Genomic DNA, 16,600 nt, shown 5'->3' with positions numbered 1-16,600 from the left:
CCTAAAAATTTCTCGAATTCATTATTTTTAATAGCTGAGTAATACTCCATTGTGTAGATGTACCACATTTTTTGTATCCATTCTTCTGTTGAGGGACATCTTGGTTCTTTCCAGCTTCTGGCTATTATAAATAAGGCTGCTATGAACATAGTGGAGCATATGTCCTTATTATATGTTGGAGCATCTTCTGGGTATATGCCCAGGAGTGGTATAGCTGGATCCTCAGGTAATGCTATGTCCAGTTTTCAGAGGAACCGCCAGACTGATTTCCAGAGTGGTTGTACCAGCTTGCAATCCCACCAACAATGGAAGAGTGTTCCTCTTTCTCCGAATCCTCGCCAGCATCTACTATCACCTGAATTTTTGATCTTAGCCATTCTGACGGTGTGAGGTGTTATCTCAGGATTGTTTTGATTTGCATTTCCCTGATGACTAAGGATGTTGAGCATTTTTTAAGGTGCTTCTCAGCCATTCGAGTTTCCTCAGTTGAGAATTCTTTGTTTAGCTCTGTACCCCATTTTTAATAGGGTTATTTGGTTATCTGGAGTATAATTTTTTGATTTCTTTGTATATCTTGGATATTAGCCCTTTATCAGATGTAGGATTGGTTAAGATCTTTTCCCAATCTGTTGGTTGCCGTTTTGTCTTATTGACAATGTCCTTTGCAATTTTATGAGATCTCATTTGTCAGTTCTTGATCTTAGAGCATAAGCTGTTCCACCACACTTCTATAACTGAAGTTCTTGTGTTTCATCAACTGCCAAGCAAGATGACTACAGTAATACTACCTTCCTCATACCCAATGTCCTTAGGTACAGAGTGATAAGAAGGAAAACCTCTTTTCCTGAGGTACCTATAAGGTCTTCTTAGGTTGCACTGATTCTAACCAGGTTATGTGCACCTTATGGTTTAGATATAAAATGGCCCTGATGGTTTCTGCCTTAAAGGTTTGGTTGACAACTAGATCCAGAGAGAGGTAATTGAATCACAAAGGCTCTGGCCAAGGCCATTTGTGAATTCACTAGTGGGATCATAACTCAATGGCATTATTGGAAAATGAGAGAAATGTTTGGAAGTGGGGCATAGTTAAATGAAACCAGTCACTCAAAGTATGTTATTAAGGGCTGTATCTTTCTCTAGCCCTTCCCAGTTTTCCTGCTTCCCCTTCTACTGTAACATTCTGTCTTACCATAGACCCAGAAACAATGAGGTCAGCCAATTATGAACCATGAACCAAGATAAAGCTTGCCTTTCATGAGTTGCTTGGCATTTTTTTTTAAAGAAAATTGAAGTCTAAGTAACACAGTAACGAGTGGGCCATGGAGCAATGTTCCAAGCCCCTCCATGTCCCCTTCGCCCGTGAAAGAGACACGTGAGGCGGTGTTTGGTGGTTACCGCAACGAAGTTTTATTATTGTATAAGCAGAAGCAGAAAGATGGAAAGCTGGGAAAAGGCACTGCTTATATACACCCTAGAGTGACGTGTTCACTTCTGATTGGCTGTTCACTCATTACCCATAATACGCCCCGGGATGGGCAGTGACTTTGGCGTGCTTTTTGCCTTTTGCACCTGCGCAGTCAGTTGTTTACTAGTGGGAGGACAGGATGCCCGCGCCATCTTGTAATGGCGAATGTTGTCACGCTCACGCAGCTCCCAACATCTCCCCCATCTATATATTTAAGATGGAACAGCCTATTGCCTATCAAGCGCGGCACCAACTCAGTGAGGGAAAGCAGAGGCCTGATCCCCTGTGCAAAATGAGATATTATAATGGGTTTCTTCTCTCGTTGTCATGCAATGAGTAATACTTCCCATACCCATCTCGATGACTTTTGACGGGGAAAGGGAGCCTCCACCCTGGGGCGCCACCAGGGGAGGTTTCTTGGCATCAAACCTTTGTGCAATCAGGTATACTTTCGGGAAATCTATCCACACTTGTGGAACATTCCCTGTCGAGTACCCACTCGCAAACACCTCTAAATATTCAGGTACCACAGTTATTCAGGCAAGGGCTGGCTAGACTTAGACCTCTCATCGACCCAGTGCAATGGGCTGAACCCTTGGGGTGCATCGACTGAGGGTCTCAGTCATCGGCTACTTTCTTAGCCTAGATAGCCAAATTTCAGGGGGAGATGCTTGCTCAAGGCTACGAGTGCTTGGGCAATAGCGACCTTGTCACGTTTTTGTTGGGCTCTGAGCTTACAAACCAATCATAACATGAACACTAATCCACAACATAGGGCTGCACCAAACAGGCCTATCCCCAACCTTTAAGAAAGAAGGAAAATAAATGTAAAACAATTAACCATTTTCTGAAGCAATTATTTCTAACAAATATCGCTTCATGGGCTCTTAAAAATTATGAATAAATTTACTGACTGTAAACCTCTCACCTTTACCAGAAATGTAAAGGGATGGTATAAAAACATCTTTTATATCTATAATAATTCTATAAGCATTTACTGAAATGGCAGCTGGAGTAGGCCAGTTAGGCTGTATAAATCTTAAATTTGAACTTTATTTTGGATTAATTTAATAACCAATCTTTTTTTGTCCAATGAGAATATCGGATAAAAGCCAACCTTATTCTCTAATAATTGTTACATATATTAGAGGAATCCAAAGCATCTCATTTTTAACAACTTTGAATATAAAGGAATTAAAACAATTTGAACGATATTTTATCAGCAGGTACAGTTATACTCATGGAGGGAAGTAGGCATAATTTTAATGTCTCCAGCATAATCATAACTTTTAGCCCACAGACTGTTGTAAAGTCTTTGGGTCTTAGATTTATCCCTCTTCTCACAAGAAACAATGAAGACAAAAGACGAATTCCGGTAAACACATTTCTAGGACCAGGTGGTGAAGACCCAGAACAAAAGGGATGCTTAGCACCTGGGCTTCTGAAGCTCAGTCTGCATTGTCTTAATTCAAATGTAAATGCTCTTAACCTCCCTCCGGCCTGTTCTCTGAGGCTTGGCTAGGCCTGAACTGTGCGACTTTGACTTTAACTTTAACTTTAAACCTTAAATTTAAACTGTAAACTTTAAAAGACGCGTGTTGTATCTTTTCTCTATAAACATAGGCAAATCAAAAATTTTCAAACTCTCGGTTGAACTACCAACTGTAGCCAATGGAATATTGGCAGTTTAACTATGTTTTTAAGCCTCTTTTGTAATATTAGAGTATAACCATATTTTTGAGAAACAAAACCAATCTTTAACGATGTAAGCAATCTATTTTCTCTAAAATCAACACCAAGTAGATTACCTTTATGCTATAAAGTTTTGCTGCCACAAAACAAAGTGTAAAATTTAATGGAAAACTTGTAGCATTATATAACTCAGGCTGCTGGCGGGTGCGCTGTGAGGACGGGGCAACCAAGTAACACTCAGTAGCTGTAATCAACGGCAGCACTGCAGAATTTGAATGTACTGGCATGGGAACAGGCCAAGATCTAACTATGGCCCATAGTGGTATACTTATCCCCAAATCAAACACCAGTATCAGGAGAATCAGAGCCGTCATCTTGCAATCTAGCTTCATTCTTCACAATCTGCACCAGCCGCGTAGGGACCCAAATTGGATTGTCTTCACCTGTGGAATAAACACAAACAGCTCCCCTCCCCGGCCATGGCGGGGGGCCTATCGCGTCCCTGACCTTGGAGAAGGGCTGAAGCCATTTCTAAGTTTGCTGCTGCAAGTCCTGCCTTAGTGAGGAGGCCTCCCAGGCCGCAACAGGCTCTCAGCAAGTCTTGTAGCCCCTTGTTCCTACGAGGGACAATGGCTGCACGGCATTCAGCTGTGGCATTTTCAAAGATCATCTGTTCTATCACTGGCATTGCTTGCTCTGGTTCCCCAAAGATTCTGCCATAAAAGAGGGTCCTTTTGTCCTCCACTCTCTCTCCATCAACCGGTGGACGGTCCTTAACCTTAACAGGCTCTGCAGTAGCCCTTGTTTCTTTTGAGTACTCTCTCTTTTTACCAGACTCCTGGGTCTGCTTCTTTTGTCCAGGTCCTGCTTCCCCTTTCCAGGCTCCTTGGCCTGATCTTTTTCTCCAGGCTCTTTGGCCTGATCTCCAGGCTCCTTGGCCTGATGCCGGCTAACACGCTCTGTTTCTGGTATGCTAGGGTGGCCCTCTCCTGGAACCTCTTGACTTGCACTAATAGCTGAAAGCAAAAGCAACGCAAACAAGAGGCTAGCTAGTGGAGCAGCGGTGGTGAGTGAAAGTCCGCTCGCAACGAAGGCTTCCACCCCAGGCATATCTCTCACAGACGTACCTCGTTCCTGTAGTCTTTTAACCCGCCCCAAAACTTGGGGGGTCTCCGCTGCGCCTTGAAATTCCTGGGTTTTGACACCAGATGTTCCGAGCCCCTCCATGTCCCCTTCGCCCGCGAAAGAGACACATGAGACGGTGTTCGGGTGGTTACCACAACGAGGCTTTATTCTTGTATAAGCAGAAGCGGAAAGACGGAAAGCCGGGAAAAGGCACTGCTTATATACACCCTAGAGTGATGTGTTCACTTCTGATTGGCTGTTCACTCATTACCCATAATACGCCCCGGGATGGGCAGTGACTTTGGCGTGCTTTTTGCCTTTTTCACCTGCACAGTCAGTTGTTTACTAGTGGGAGGACAGGATGCCCACGCCATCTTGTAATGGCGAATGTTGTCACGCTCACGCAGCTCCCAACAGAGCAAGGCTGCTATCTGGGGCATGGAAATGAGCTTCTTGCCTCAGCTCTCCTCTATCTCCTGTCTTCCGAGAGGTGATACCCCAAGCCATCATATCTCTGTGACACGATGCTCTGCTTCACCAGTAACTAGACCAGAAGCAATTTCACAACAAAAGCTCTGCAATCATGACCCTAAAAAACCCTCTCTTCCAAGTTGTTTTCCTTGCATATTTTGACATAGCAACAGAAATCTAACTAACACAGAGCATATTTCTGAACCAATTAGCTCAGGAACAGGAGATTAAAATTTAGTGATTTTTTTTTTCTCAAGCCAATAGGAATCCATCCCTACAAGTAGGCACGGGGCTCATCCCACACAAACCACATGTCTGAGAATTCACAAGAGTGTAATATAGTGGCAAAGTTAATCCTGTAAAGACTTGATACCCCATGGTGAGGGGAGGGAGGGTACCATCTCAGAGGCAAAGGGGAAGGGGAGGGGGAAGAATTCTGTGAGGGGAGAACAGGGAGGGAGGCAACATTTGGGATGTAAATAGATAAAATAATTAATTAATAAAAAAGTGGCAAAATACATAACTTCAGAAAAAGTCTATAAAGTTTAAAGTGTCAGCACCCATAATATCTCTCTCTCTCTCTCTCTCTCTCTCTCTCTCTCTCTCTCTCTCTCTCTCTCTTTGATTTTTTTCTATCTCCTTCCAGCTTCCATTAAGGGTCCCACTGTGTAGCCCTGACTAGGCTGGAACTCACGATGTAAGCTAGATTGGCCTTGAACTCACAGAGATCTGCCTGCCTCTCTGCCTCTACCCATTGAGTGCTGGAATTAAAGGCTTAAAGGTGTGTGGCATATGGCCAGCTACTGCACTGTTCCTTAAGACACTTTGTTCAGAAGCCTGGAAATGGAATCTGAGCTATCTAATGGGAGTAGTAGATTTTCTTTGTTGATCTCTATAACTCCCTCTGAATTTTGTTTCTGTGCAACTAGGCTACAACTAAAGGTGTTTGGCTATGTTCCCTCTCCTTGGTCATGATACCAGTTTCACACTCATTTCTATATATGCTCTACATATTCAGAGTATTTTTTTATTTAAAATACTTTTTTGTTTAATATATTTTGATTGTATTCTTTTCCCTCTCCCAATTTCTCCCAGGTCATCTCCATCTCCCTACCCAGCAAGGTAGGTTCTCATTTAACCCCAAACACAGTATATTTTATTTCTTAACTTCTTGAAATTACAGGAGAGACATTCATATATCTATGACTGATATTCAATAAGCACTAACTACTTGGTATACATGTTTTAGAGCTTATCTTTTTAAGTTAAATGTTAGTCTCAAATTAAACAGTGCAGATATATTCAAAAAGCCTGATTTGTTTAAAGAAAATCCTCAAAGTACAAGTTAAATCCTATCCCAAGACCTTCTCTCTTCTTGCATGGTTAAAAGCTATACCAAAGTCAACTAGGAATGCACTTTCTTCAGAGCAATCCATAGTCAAGGCCCAGGAAAGATCATATATACAGTGGGAACAACTAGAAGGGTATGGAACATAAACAAGTCATAACGAAACCAGGCACATATCAAGAACATTGTTGATCATTTGTGTTTTTCGTTAGATTTACAGGATCAGGACATCCACTGAACCTCAGGAAACCAAGATTAATCAATAGCCCTGGTATTTCCCATTTGACACTGGCATATCTTTCCTTCCAAAACTCAAAGAAAAAGGAAAACAGCTCATGATTGAGGCACATGAGAAGATCATGCAGAGGGTTGGATTTGCCTTTTTGTTCGTTGTGGATAACATTCTTCTATCACTCTGTCTCAGACCATAAGTAATATTGAATAGCAGCAGAATTGAGACTATTTCTTAGTTATCAACTGATTTTTGTTTTACTTTTTCTCAGAAAGAGCCACCACTCTAAAGAGGGTGTGTAGCAGTCCCTCCCTAAAGCAAGATTTGTTGTGCTTTATTTTGTTAATGTTCTTGTTCATTTATATACCCAGACATAAGACATACTATGGTTCAATCAAGTAAGTTCTGAACAAATCAAAAATCCACTGTACAATGAAGGGGGAAAATCATGGAGAAGGTTCAAAGAGGGTCGTGAAGAGGCTGATGTCAAGGAATGAGGACTTCCAAAGAACAACTCATAGGATAAAATGGGGAGCCCTCTCCCTCTCTACCTAGAGTCAAGAGGAGGGAGTAATGTTTCTGAGCCTGCTGTGAGGGTGTCTATGGGAGACAGAACTGATGGTCTCCAGAGAAGGAGTCAAGGGATCTTGGTTGTAACCCGAACCAAGGCATGAGAGAAAGCAAATTCTAAACTCTCTTCAGTCTTCTGTCTGTGCTTTCTACTGGCCAAACTGCTGTATCCATTCAGGGAGTATTGACAAACACCCAAAGACCACCGAAGAGCCGATTCCAATGCAATCGCACTAGGGTCTCTTTTATTCAAGCTTGAGTTGGGCTCACCACCAACACTGACACAGCAGGACAGGAGGGTGCAGCCCTGAGCCCTCCATGGGACATGGTTTTATAGGAAACGGCAAGTAAGCAAAGGGGTCTCCAGTGTGGCAGCAACTAATTGAAAAAACATGAACAATCACAAAGGGTCTGAAAGTACATCTGGAACTATCAGAATAATCCTGATTGGCTGTTGCTAGGGAGTACCTAGGGAATAACTTTGAGGTATGGGCCAGGGACAAACTATGTAGTTCTTCCTGGAACTTGGGTGCAGCTTGGGTTCAGCTGCAGGCCAAGTTCTCAGGTTCTTTTTCTTTTAAAATGGAGGCCAGTCCCAAAATGGAGTAGGCTTGGCCTCTTAAAAACCAAGCCTTGGGCAGCCTGGGACAGGATCCTTCCGGTTTCTGCCTTCGCCCGAAGCTGATACTGTGCCACAGTGCTCCATACCCAAATACAGCTGGGAGAGAGCTTGTCTCCCAGGAGTGCAGGCACAGGCAAGACCACTACTTCAGCTGAAATTCCTGGCCCAAGAGGGGCCAACCCAGTGTCATCAAGACACAGGAACCAAGGAACATCCAGGGAAAAGATACTTCAGGTTTCTGTCTGCACCCCAGAGCTGACCCTCTGCCATAGCACTCCATGCCCAAATTCATCCTGGAGAGAACTGGTCTCCCAAGAGTACTGACACACGGGCTTGCAGGAGGGACAAGCCACAGTCAGAGATAGCAAGACAAGCTAACACCAGAGATGACGATGGCAAGAGACAAGGGAAAGAACATAAGCAACAGAAACCAAGGTTACCTGGCATCATCAGAACCCAGTTCTCCCACCACAGTAAGCCCTGGATACCCAACACACCTGAAAAGCAAAACTCTGATTTAAAGTCACGTCTTAAAATGATGATAGAGGACTTTAAGAAGGACATAAATAAATTTCCCTTAAAGAAATGCAGGAGAACACAGGTAAACAGGTAGTGTAGAGTGAAAAATTATAAAGACCATTTTATGAAATATATAGACTTTTTCTTTGCCCTTAGACCTGGGCAGAAAAAGTGCAGGTTCCAGAATGTGGAACTGAAAATAAGATTTCAGGCGTTCACTGCCCCAGGACACATTCCGGGTGGAGGACATTATCCCTGAATCAGAGGACACTTACTGGATTACATTCCTCAAGCCTCAGGGAATAGATGCCACCTATGGGTGGAAAAAGCCCAAGGCAGGAAGACACATTCCTGACCACAGAGAAAGATGCAAGCCATCTAGGTGGGGCTATAGCCAGAAGAAGTGAAAAATAGTTTACCTGAAATAGTTGGTAATGATCATTTAGGGTAGGTTCCTCTGAAATGTTCCACTGTTCTGGGTCCTCCCCCTGCTTTGGTCTTTCCAGTGTTACAACCTGTTGGTGTTCAAACTTTGTAAAGCAACCAATCATTTGTAACCGCGCAAAAATTCCTCCCTTTCCCTATAAAAGAAACCCCTCAGCTTGCTAGCCTTTTGTCAAAATTCTGTTCCTGCGTGGACAAGCAGTTTTGACCTTGGTTAGCCAACTCCCCAATAAACCTCTGCTGATTGCATCCAGGTATGGTTTCTTGTGATTCTTGGGTGGTTGTGATTTCATGAGACTTGAGGAAGGGTCTCCCGAGTATGGGGGTCTTCAGTAGAAGCTCTTAAAGAGGAAACACAAAAATCCCTTAAAGAATTACAGGAAAATGCAACCAAACAGGTGAAGGAATTGAACAAAACCATCCAGGATCTAAAAACGGAAATAGAATCAATAAAGAAATCACAAAGAAAGAACAACCCTGGAGATAGAAAACTAGGAAAGAGATCAGAAGTCATAGACTCAAGCACCACCAACAAAATACAAGAGCCAGAAGAGAGAATCTCAGGTACAGAAGTTAACATAGAAAACATTGACATAACAATCAAAGGAAATGCAAAATGCAAAAAGCTCCTAACCCAAAACATTCAGGAAATCCAAGACACAATGAGAAGACCAAACCTAAGGATAATAGGTAAAGATGAGAGTGAAGATTCCCAACTTAAAGGGCCAATAAATATCATCAATAAAATTATAGAAGAAAACTTCCCTAACCTAAAGAAAGAGATGCCCATAAACATACAAGAAGCCTACAGAACTCCAAATAGACTAGACCAGAAAAGAAATTCCTCCTGTCACATAATAGTTAAACAGTAAATGCATAAAACAAAGAAAGAATATTAAAAGTAGTAAGGGAAAAAGGCCAAGTAACATATAAAGGCAGACCTATCAGAATTACACTAGACTTCTCACCAGAGACTATGAAAGCTAGAAGATCCTGAGCAGATGTCATACAGACCTTAAGAAAACACAAATACCAACCCAGCAAAACTCTCAATTACTATAGATGGAGAAACCAAGATATTCCATGACAAAAACAAATTTATACAAAATATTTCCACAAATCCAGCCCTACAAAGAATATTAGATAGAAAACTTCAATACAAGGAGGGAAGCTACACCCTAGAAAAAGCAAGAAAGTAGTCTTCTTCCAACAAACCCAAAAGAAGATAGCCATACAAACATAATTCTACCTCTAACAACAAAAATAACAGGAAACAACAATCACTTTTCCTAAATATCTTTTAACATCAATGGACTCAATTCCCCAATACAAAGATATAGACTAAACGACTGAATATGTAAACAAGAACCAGCATTTTGCTGCATAGAAGAAACACACTTCAGTGACAAAGACAGACACTACCTCAGAGTAAAGGGCTGGAAAACAATTTTCCAAGCAAATGGTCCCAAGAAACAGGCTGCAGTAGCCATTCTAATATGGAATAAAATTTACTTTCAACCAAAAGCTATCAAAAAAAGATAAGGAAGGACACTTCATACTTGTCAAAGGAAAAATATACCAGATAAACTGTCAATTCTGAACATCTATGCTCCAAATGCAAGGACACCCACATTCATAAAAGAAACCTTACTAAAGCTCAAAGCACACATTGCAATGTACACAATAATAGTGGGAGACTTCAACACCCCACTCTCAGCAACAGACAGATCATGAAAACAGAAACTAAACAGAGACACAGTAAAACTAACAGAAGTGATGGACCTAATAGTTTTAACAGCTATCTATAGAACATTTCATCCTAAAACAAAAGAATATACCTTCTTCTCAGCACCTCATGGTACCTTCTCCAAAACTGACCATATAATTGGTCACAAAACAGGCCTCAACTGATACAAGTAGATTGAAATAATCCCATGCATCCTATCAGATCTCCACAGACTAAGGCTGGTCTTCAATAACAACAAAAACAACAGAAAGCCCACATATGAAAGCTGAACAACACCCTACTCAATGATAATTTGGTCAAGGAAGAAATAAAGAAAGAAATTAAAGACTTTTTAGAATTTAATCAAAATGAAGGGACAACATACCTAAACTTATGGGACACAAAGCAGTGCTAAAAGGAAAACTCATAGCTCTGAGTGTCTCTAAAAAGAATCTGGAAAGAGCATATACTAGCAGCTTAACAGTACATCTGAAAGCTCTAGAACAAAAAGAAGCAAATACACCCAAGAGGAGTAGAAGGCAGGAAATAATCAAACTCAGGGCTGAAATCAACCAAGTAGAAATAAAAAGTACTATACAAAGAATCAACAAAACCAGGAGCTGGTTCTTTGGAAAAATCTTTCTTTTTTCCTTTCTCTCTCTCTCTCTCTCTCTCTCTCTCTCTCTCTCTCTCTCTCTCTCTCTCTCTCTCTGTGTGTGTGTGTGTCTCTCTCTGTGTCTCTCTCTGTCTTTCTTTATTTCTTTCTTTCTTTGTTTCTTTCTTTCTTTCTGTCTTTCTTTCTGTTCTTTGTTTTTTATCAAATATAGTCTAATAGGAGTCAAGCCGACAAAGGAAACTTCAGTTGAGAAAATGTCTCCATCAGATTGTCTAGTAGGCAAAAGATCATTGAGTATTTTCTTGACTGATGATTTACTATTGCAAGTCCCATCCCTGAACAACTTGCATAAGAAATCTGTTTGCACAAGACAGTAATTCTATTCCTTCATGACCTCTTCTTCAGTAACTTCCTCCAAGTTCATGTTTGATTTCCTGACTACCATTCATAATGCACGGTAAGATATAAGATGAAATAAACTCTTCCCCTCCACACACACACCCCCAAAAAACAACCCAAGCCTGGAGAGCCTGTATGAAAATGTCCATAAGGTGTTTCTTGTGATAAAGACATGGAAAGGATGAATAGAAAATGGTTCTCTTGAGCAGAGAGCTGGAAAGAAGGTTTTTCTGGTGTTTTAGAGATTATAAGGAATATGAAAGAAGAAAGAAGTGGAGAAAATTCCAGTCTTAGTTATCTTTTGTTACTATGATAAAATATCTGGGAGGGAAAAACAACTTTTCCCACCATTAGTTTATTTATTCACTTTACATCTCTGTTTCTGTCCCTTCCTTCATCCCAATCCCCCACTCTTAGAATCCCTCCTCTTCTCCTCTGAAAGGGCGGAAGGCTCCCTGGTTTCTCCCACCCTGACATATCAAGTTCATGGAGGTCTACATGCATCCCCTTCCACTGGGGCCAGATAAGGCAGCCCAGTTAAGGTATAGGAAACACTTTTAGAGACAGCCCCCACTCTAGTTGTTGGGGTACCCACACAAAGATGGAGCTGCACATCTGCTGCATATGTGTGGGGGCCTAGTATAACGCGCGCCTCCCGTGTGGCCCCACACCCGTGGAAGTGAAACACGAGAGACAGTATTCGGGTAGTTACTGCAAAACGAGGACTTTACTTCTTGTCACAGTAAAGCGGAAAGACGCGGAAGGGCTGAGACGCGGAAGGGGCCTAGCTTAAATACACCCTAGAGTGACGTATTCACTTCTGATTGGCTGTTCGCTCACCACCCAATATTATGCCTCGGGATTGGCCAGTGACTTTGGCGCGCCTTTTGCCTTTTGCAACTGCGCAGTCAGTTGTTTACAAGTGGGAGGACAGGATGTCCACACCATCTTGGAATGGCAAATCACTGCGGCTCCCAACATCTCTCCCTGTTTAAATTATTAATATGAAACAGCTTTTTGCCTATCAAACGCAGTACCAATCAAGATTCGAACTCAAGCCCGATCAAGCAAACTCCATCTTGGGGGAATAAGCGATCAAGAGCTTATATAGCCCAAAGATTCTCCCTTACCCTTCCAGGTGCAATGGAAACAAGTCCTCTGGGTGCAAGGGCTAAGGGGATGTAAAGAGGAATTGACACCCATCCCTGTGCAATGGAGTATAGCTCCCAGGAGTGCAAGGGCTGTCAACCTACTATTCAGGTACCACAGCTATTTAGGCAAGGGCTGGCTGGACTTAGACCTCTCATTGACCCAGTGCGATGGGCTGAACACTTGGGGTGCATCTACTGAGGGTCTCAGTCATCGGCTACTTTCTTAGCCTAGATAGTCAAATTTCAGGGAGAGATGCTTGCTCCAAGGCTGCGAGTGCTTGGGCTTTAGCTACCTTGTCATGTTTTTGTTGGGCTTTGAGCTTACAGACCAACCATCCATGAACACTAATCCACAACATAGGGCTGTACTAAACAGGCCTATTCCCGCTCTTTAGAAAGAAAGAAAGAAAAGGCAGAAGAAATTCAAGAAGTAAAATCTCCAGGGGTAACGGGGTCCATCTGTGCTCCATCAAGGCTCGAAATCCGGATCTGCGATTGTTGCTGCACCTGGTCCAGCTTCCCATTCCAATTCTCTTTTAAATAAGCAGAAAGATTATGGCTTTAAATAAATGTATCATTCACAAATCTCAGAGGTGTAATTCCTAGATGTGGGGTTGCTGACACACAGCTATTTGAACCACATCCGTGAGCTGCTCCACATGGGCTTGGAGCCAATCAACTCTCTGATTGACTAACAAAATATCTGATATGCATCCACTTTCTGTGGAATGGTCAAAGCCTCAGAAGTCTTTTCTGAGATTTGATTAACAACAGTAGCTGCTGTAACTTGATTAACCATAGCTAAGTCTAGTGATCCATTCCAGCCTTGTGCTAAAAGGCATGTAACATTCTTATAATCTAAGATATCAGAATTATTCTGAAAGTTGGATAAGATAAAGAAAAATGGAGGGTCTACACACACCGACACCGGTTGTGTAGATGCATTCTTAAACACCTTATTAATGTTAATGTTATTCAAATGGCTAGAGATATTAAATCGTGTAGCTGAAACATTCTGAACTTCATGAAATATACCATTTAACAAAACAAAGGCAGATACACCCTTTTTTAACATTTTAAACAGTGGCTACAACACATAATTTAATTGTGTCGAAGCAGGGTAAATTCAAGAAAATACACATATGATTTAATTTAGGACTTGCATCCCTTTGAAAACATTAAACAGAGGTTTAAATCCTCCTATGGTAAGCTTAAAATGAGGTTTTAGCCAAATAATATCTCTTAACAACTTTTAAAAATCACTAAGAGCAAATCAAGATTAAAAGTAAACCATTTTTCTTTTGTATGTACACGCACAAGCCAGAAGATGGCGTTACATCCCCACCACAAATGGTTGTGAGCTACCATGTGGTTGCTGGGAGTTCAGCTTTTATATTTTAAATTAAGTCCAGCCTTTAATGGCTGAGCCCTTTTTCTAGCCCTAGCCTGTCTCCAATATTGAAAGACACTATCTTTGAATCTTTTTTTTGGAGTAACACGTACTCTAAAAATTTTTAAAAGCTCGTTATATTGGAGCAATGGCTTGCAGAAAAAATTTCTTTTGGAGAAATCCACTAGTAAAGTATCACACAATGAATAATATACACTAAAAGATTTAACCTCTTAATTTTTTGTATTAAAGCAACAACAATATTTATATATATAAAATGTAAAACAACCATTTTCTGAAGCAATTATTTCTAACAAATATCGCTTCATGGGCTTTTAAAAATTATGAATAAATTTATTAACTGTAAATCTCACCTTTACCAGAAACGTAAAGGGATGGTATAAAAACATTTTTTATATCTATAAAATTCTATAAGCATTTATTAAAATGGCAGCTGGATTAGGCAAGTTAGGCTGTGTAAATCTTAAATTTGAACTTTATTTTGGATTAATTTAATAACCAATCTTTTTAGTCCCATGAGAATATCGGATAAAAGCCAACTTTATCTTCTAATAATTGTTACAAACATTAGAGGAATCTAAAGCATCTCATTTTTAACAACTTTGAATATAAAGGAATTAAAATCATAACTTTTAACCCACAGACTGTTGTAAAATCTTTGAGTCTTAGATTTATCTCTCTTCTCACAAGAAACACAGAAATCCCGGTAAGCACATTTCTAGGATCTGGTCTGAAGACTCAGAACAAAAGGGAATGCTTTGCACCTGGGCTTCTGTAGTTCAGTCTGCATGTCTTAATTCAAATGTAAATGCACTTAACCTCCCTCAGGCCTGTTCTCTGAGGCTTGGCTAAGCCGAATTGTGCATTTTGGCTTTAGCTTAAAACTTTAAATTTAAACTGTAAACCTTAAAAGACACGTGTTGTATCCTTTTTCTATAAACATAGGCAAATCAAAAAATTTCAAACTCTCGGCTGAGCTACCAACTGTAGCCAATGGAATATTGGCAGTTTAACTATGTTTTAAAGCCTCTTTTGTAAGTAACACTCAAATAGCTGTAATCAAAAGGTAGTACTTCAGCATTTGAATGCACTGGCAAGAGAACAGTTCAAGATCTGACTATGGCCCACAGCGGTATACTTATTGCCAAATGGAACTTCAGTATCAGGAGAATCAGAACTGTAATCTTGCAACCTAGCTTCATTCTTCACAATCTGCACCAGCCTCGTAGGGACCCAAATTGAATTGTTTTCACCTGTGGAATAAGCACAAACAGCCTCCTTTCCTGGGCCACAGCAAGCCCTTAGTCAATCTTGTAGCCTCTTGTTCTTACGAGGGACAATGGCTGCACGGCATTTAGCTGTGGCATTTTCAAAAATCATCTGTTCTATCACTGGCATTGCTTGCCCTGAGCTCGCGGGGCACTCCCCGTGTGCCCGCTGCGCTTTCCAGGGCAGACTATCTCCCTCCTCTATCTGCCTGTATGTCTGCTCTGCCTGCCACAGGTAGCAGAGCGCAGACGCTTCCCCAAAGATTCTGTCATAAAGGAGGATCTTTTTTTCCTCCGACCTCTCTCCACCCGCCGATGGAGGTTTCTCAAGCTTAATGGACTCTGCAGCAGTCCTTGTTCCCTTTGGATATCCTATCCTATGACCAGGCCTTTTTCCCTGTTGCCAGCTAACACACCCTGGTTCTGGTATGCTAGAGTGGCCCCTTTTCTCACAACACACATAAGTTAAAAACAAATGCAAATGTAAGCAAGAGGCTAGCTAGTGGAGCGGCAGCGGTGAGTTTAAATCTGCTTGCCACAAACGCCACCCCAGGCATATCTTCCAAAGGTGTACCTCGAAACCTGCAGTCTTTTAACCCTCCTCGAGTCTCGGGGGCCTTCCGCAACACCTTGAAATTCCCGGGTTCTCAGCGCCAGATATTATGCGCACCTCCCGTGTCGCCCCACGCCCGTGGAAGAGAAACACGAGAGACAGTATTCGGGTAGTTACTGCAAAACGAGGACTTTACTTCTTGTCACAGTAAAGTGGAAAGATGCGGAAGGGCTGAGACGCAGAAGGGGCCTAGCTTAAATACACCCTAGAGTGACGTATTCACTTCTGATTGGCTGTTCGCTCACCACCCAATATTATGCCTCGGGATTGGCCAGTGACTTTGGCGCGCCTTTTGCCTTTTGCAACTGCGCAGTCAGTTGTTTACAAGTGGGAGGACAGGATGTCCACGCCATCTTGGAATGGCAAATCACTGCGGCTCCCAACAGCCTAGGTCCAGCCCATGTATGTTGTTTGATTTGGTGAGTCAGTCTCTGAGAGCCCCCAAGGGTCCAGGTCAGTTGACTCTGTTGGTTTTCCTGTAGAGTTCCTGTCCTCTCTGGGGCCCTTAATCCTTCCCTCAACTCCAAAACACTCTCCAATCTCTGTCCAATGTGTGGCTGTGGGTGTCTGCATCTGTTCAACTAACTGCTGGGAGGAACCTCTCAGAAGCCAGTTGTGCTAGGCTCCTGTCTGCAAGCATAATGAGTATCATTAATAGTGTCAGGGATTGGTGCTTGCCCACGGAATGGGTTTCTAGTTGTGCCAGTTATCAGCTGCCATTTCCTCGGTCTCTGCTCCATCTTTGTCCCTGCATTTCTTGAAGACAGGACAAATTTGGGGTTTAAAGTTTTGTGAGTGGATTGGTGTCCTTATTCCTCAACTAGGCATCTTGCATGGCTATACAGGAGGTAGCTACTTCAGGTTCCAAATCTCTACTGCTATGGTTCTCGAGAAGGTTACCTGAATTGACTCCTGAGAGCTTCCCCCA

This window comes from Arvicanthis niloticus, chromosome 3 (genome assembly GCF_011762505.2).
Source record: "Arvicanthis niloticus isolate mArvNil1 chromosome 3, mArvNil1.pat.X, whole genome shotgun sequence".
Taxonomy (NCBI): Eukaryota; Metazoa; Chordata; class Mammalia; order Rodentia; family Muridae; genus Arvicanthis; species Arvicanthis niloticus.
The sequence above is the reverse complement of the archived record's forward strand: the minus strand, read 5'-3'. Positions refer to the sequence as shown.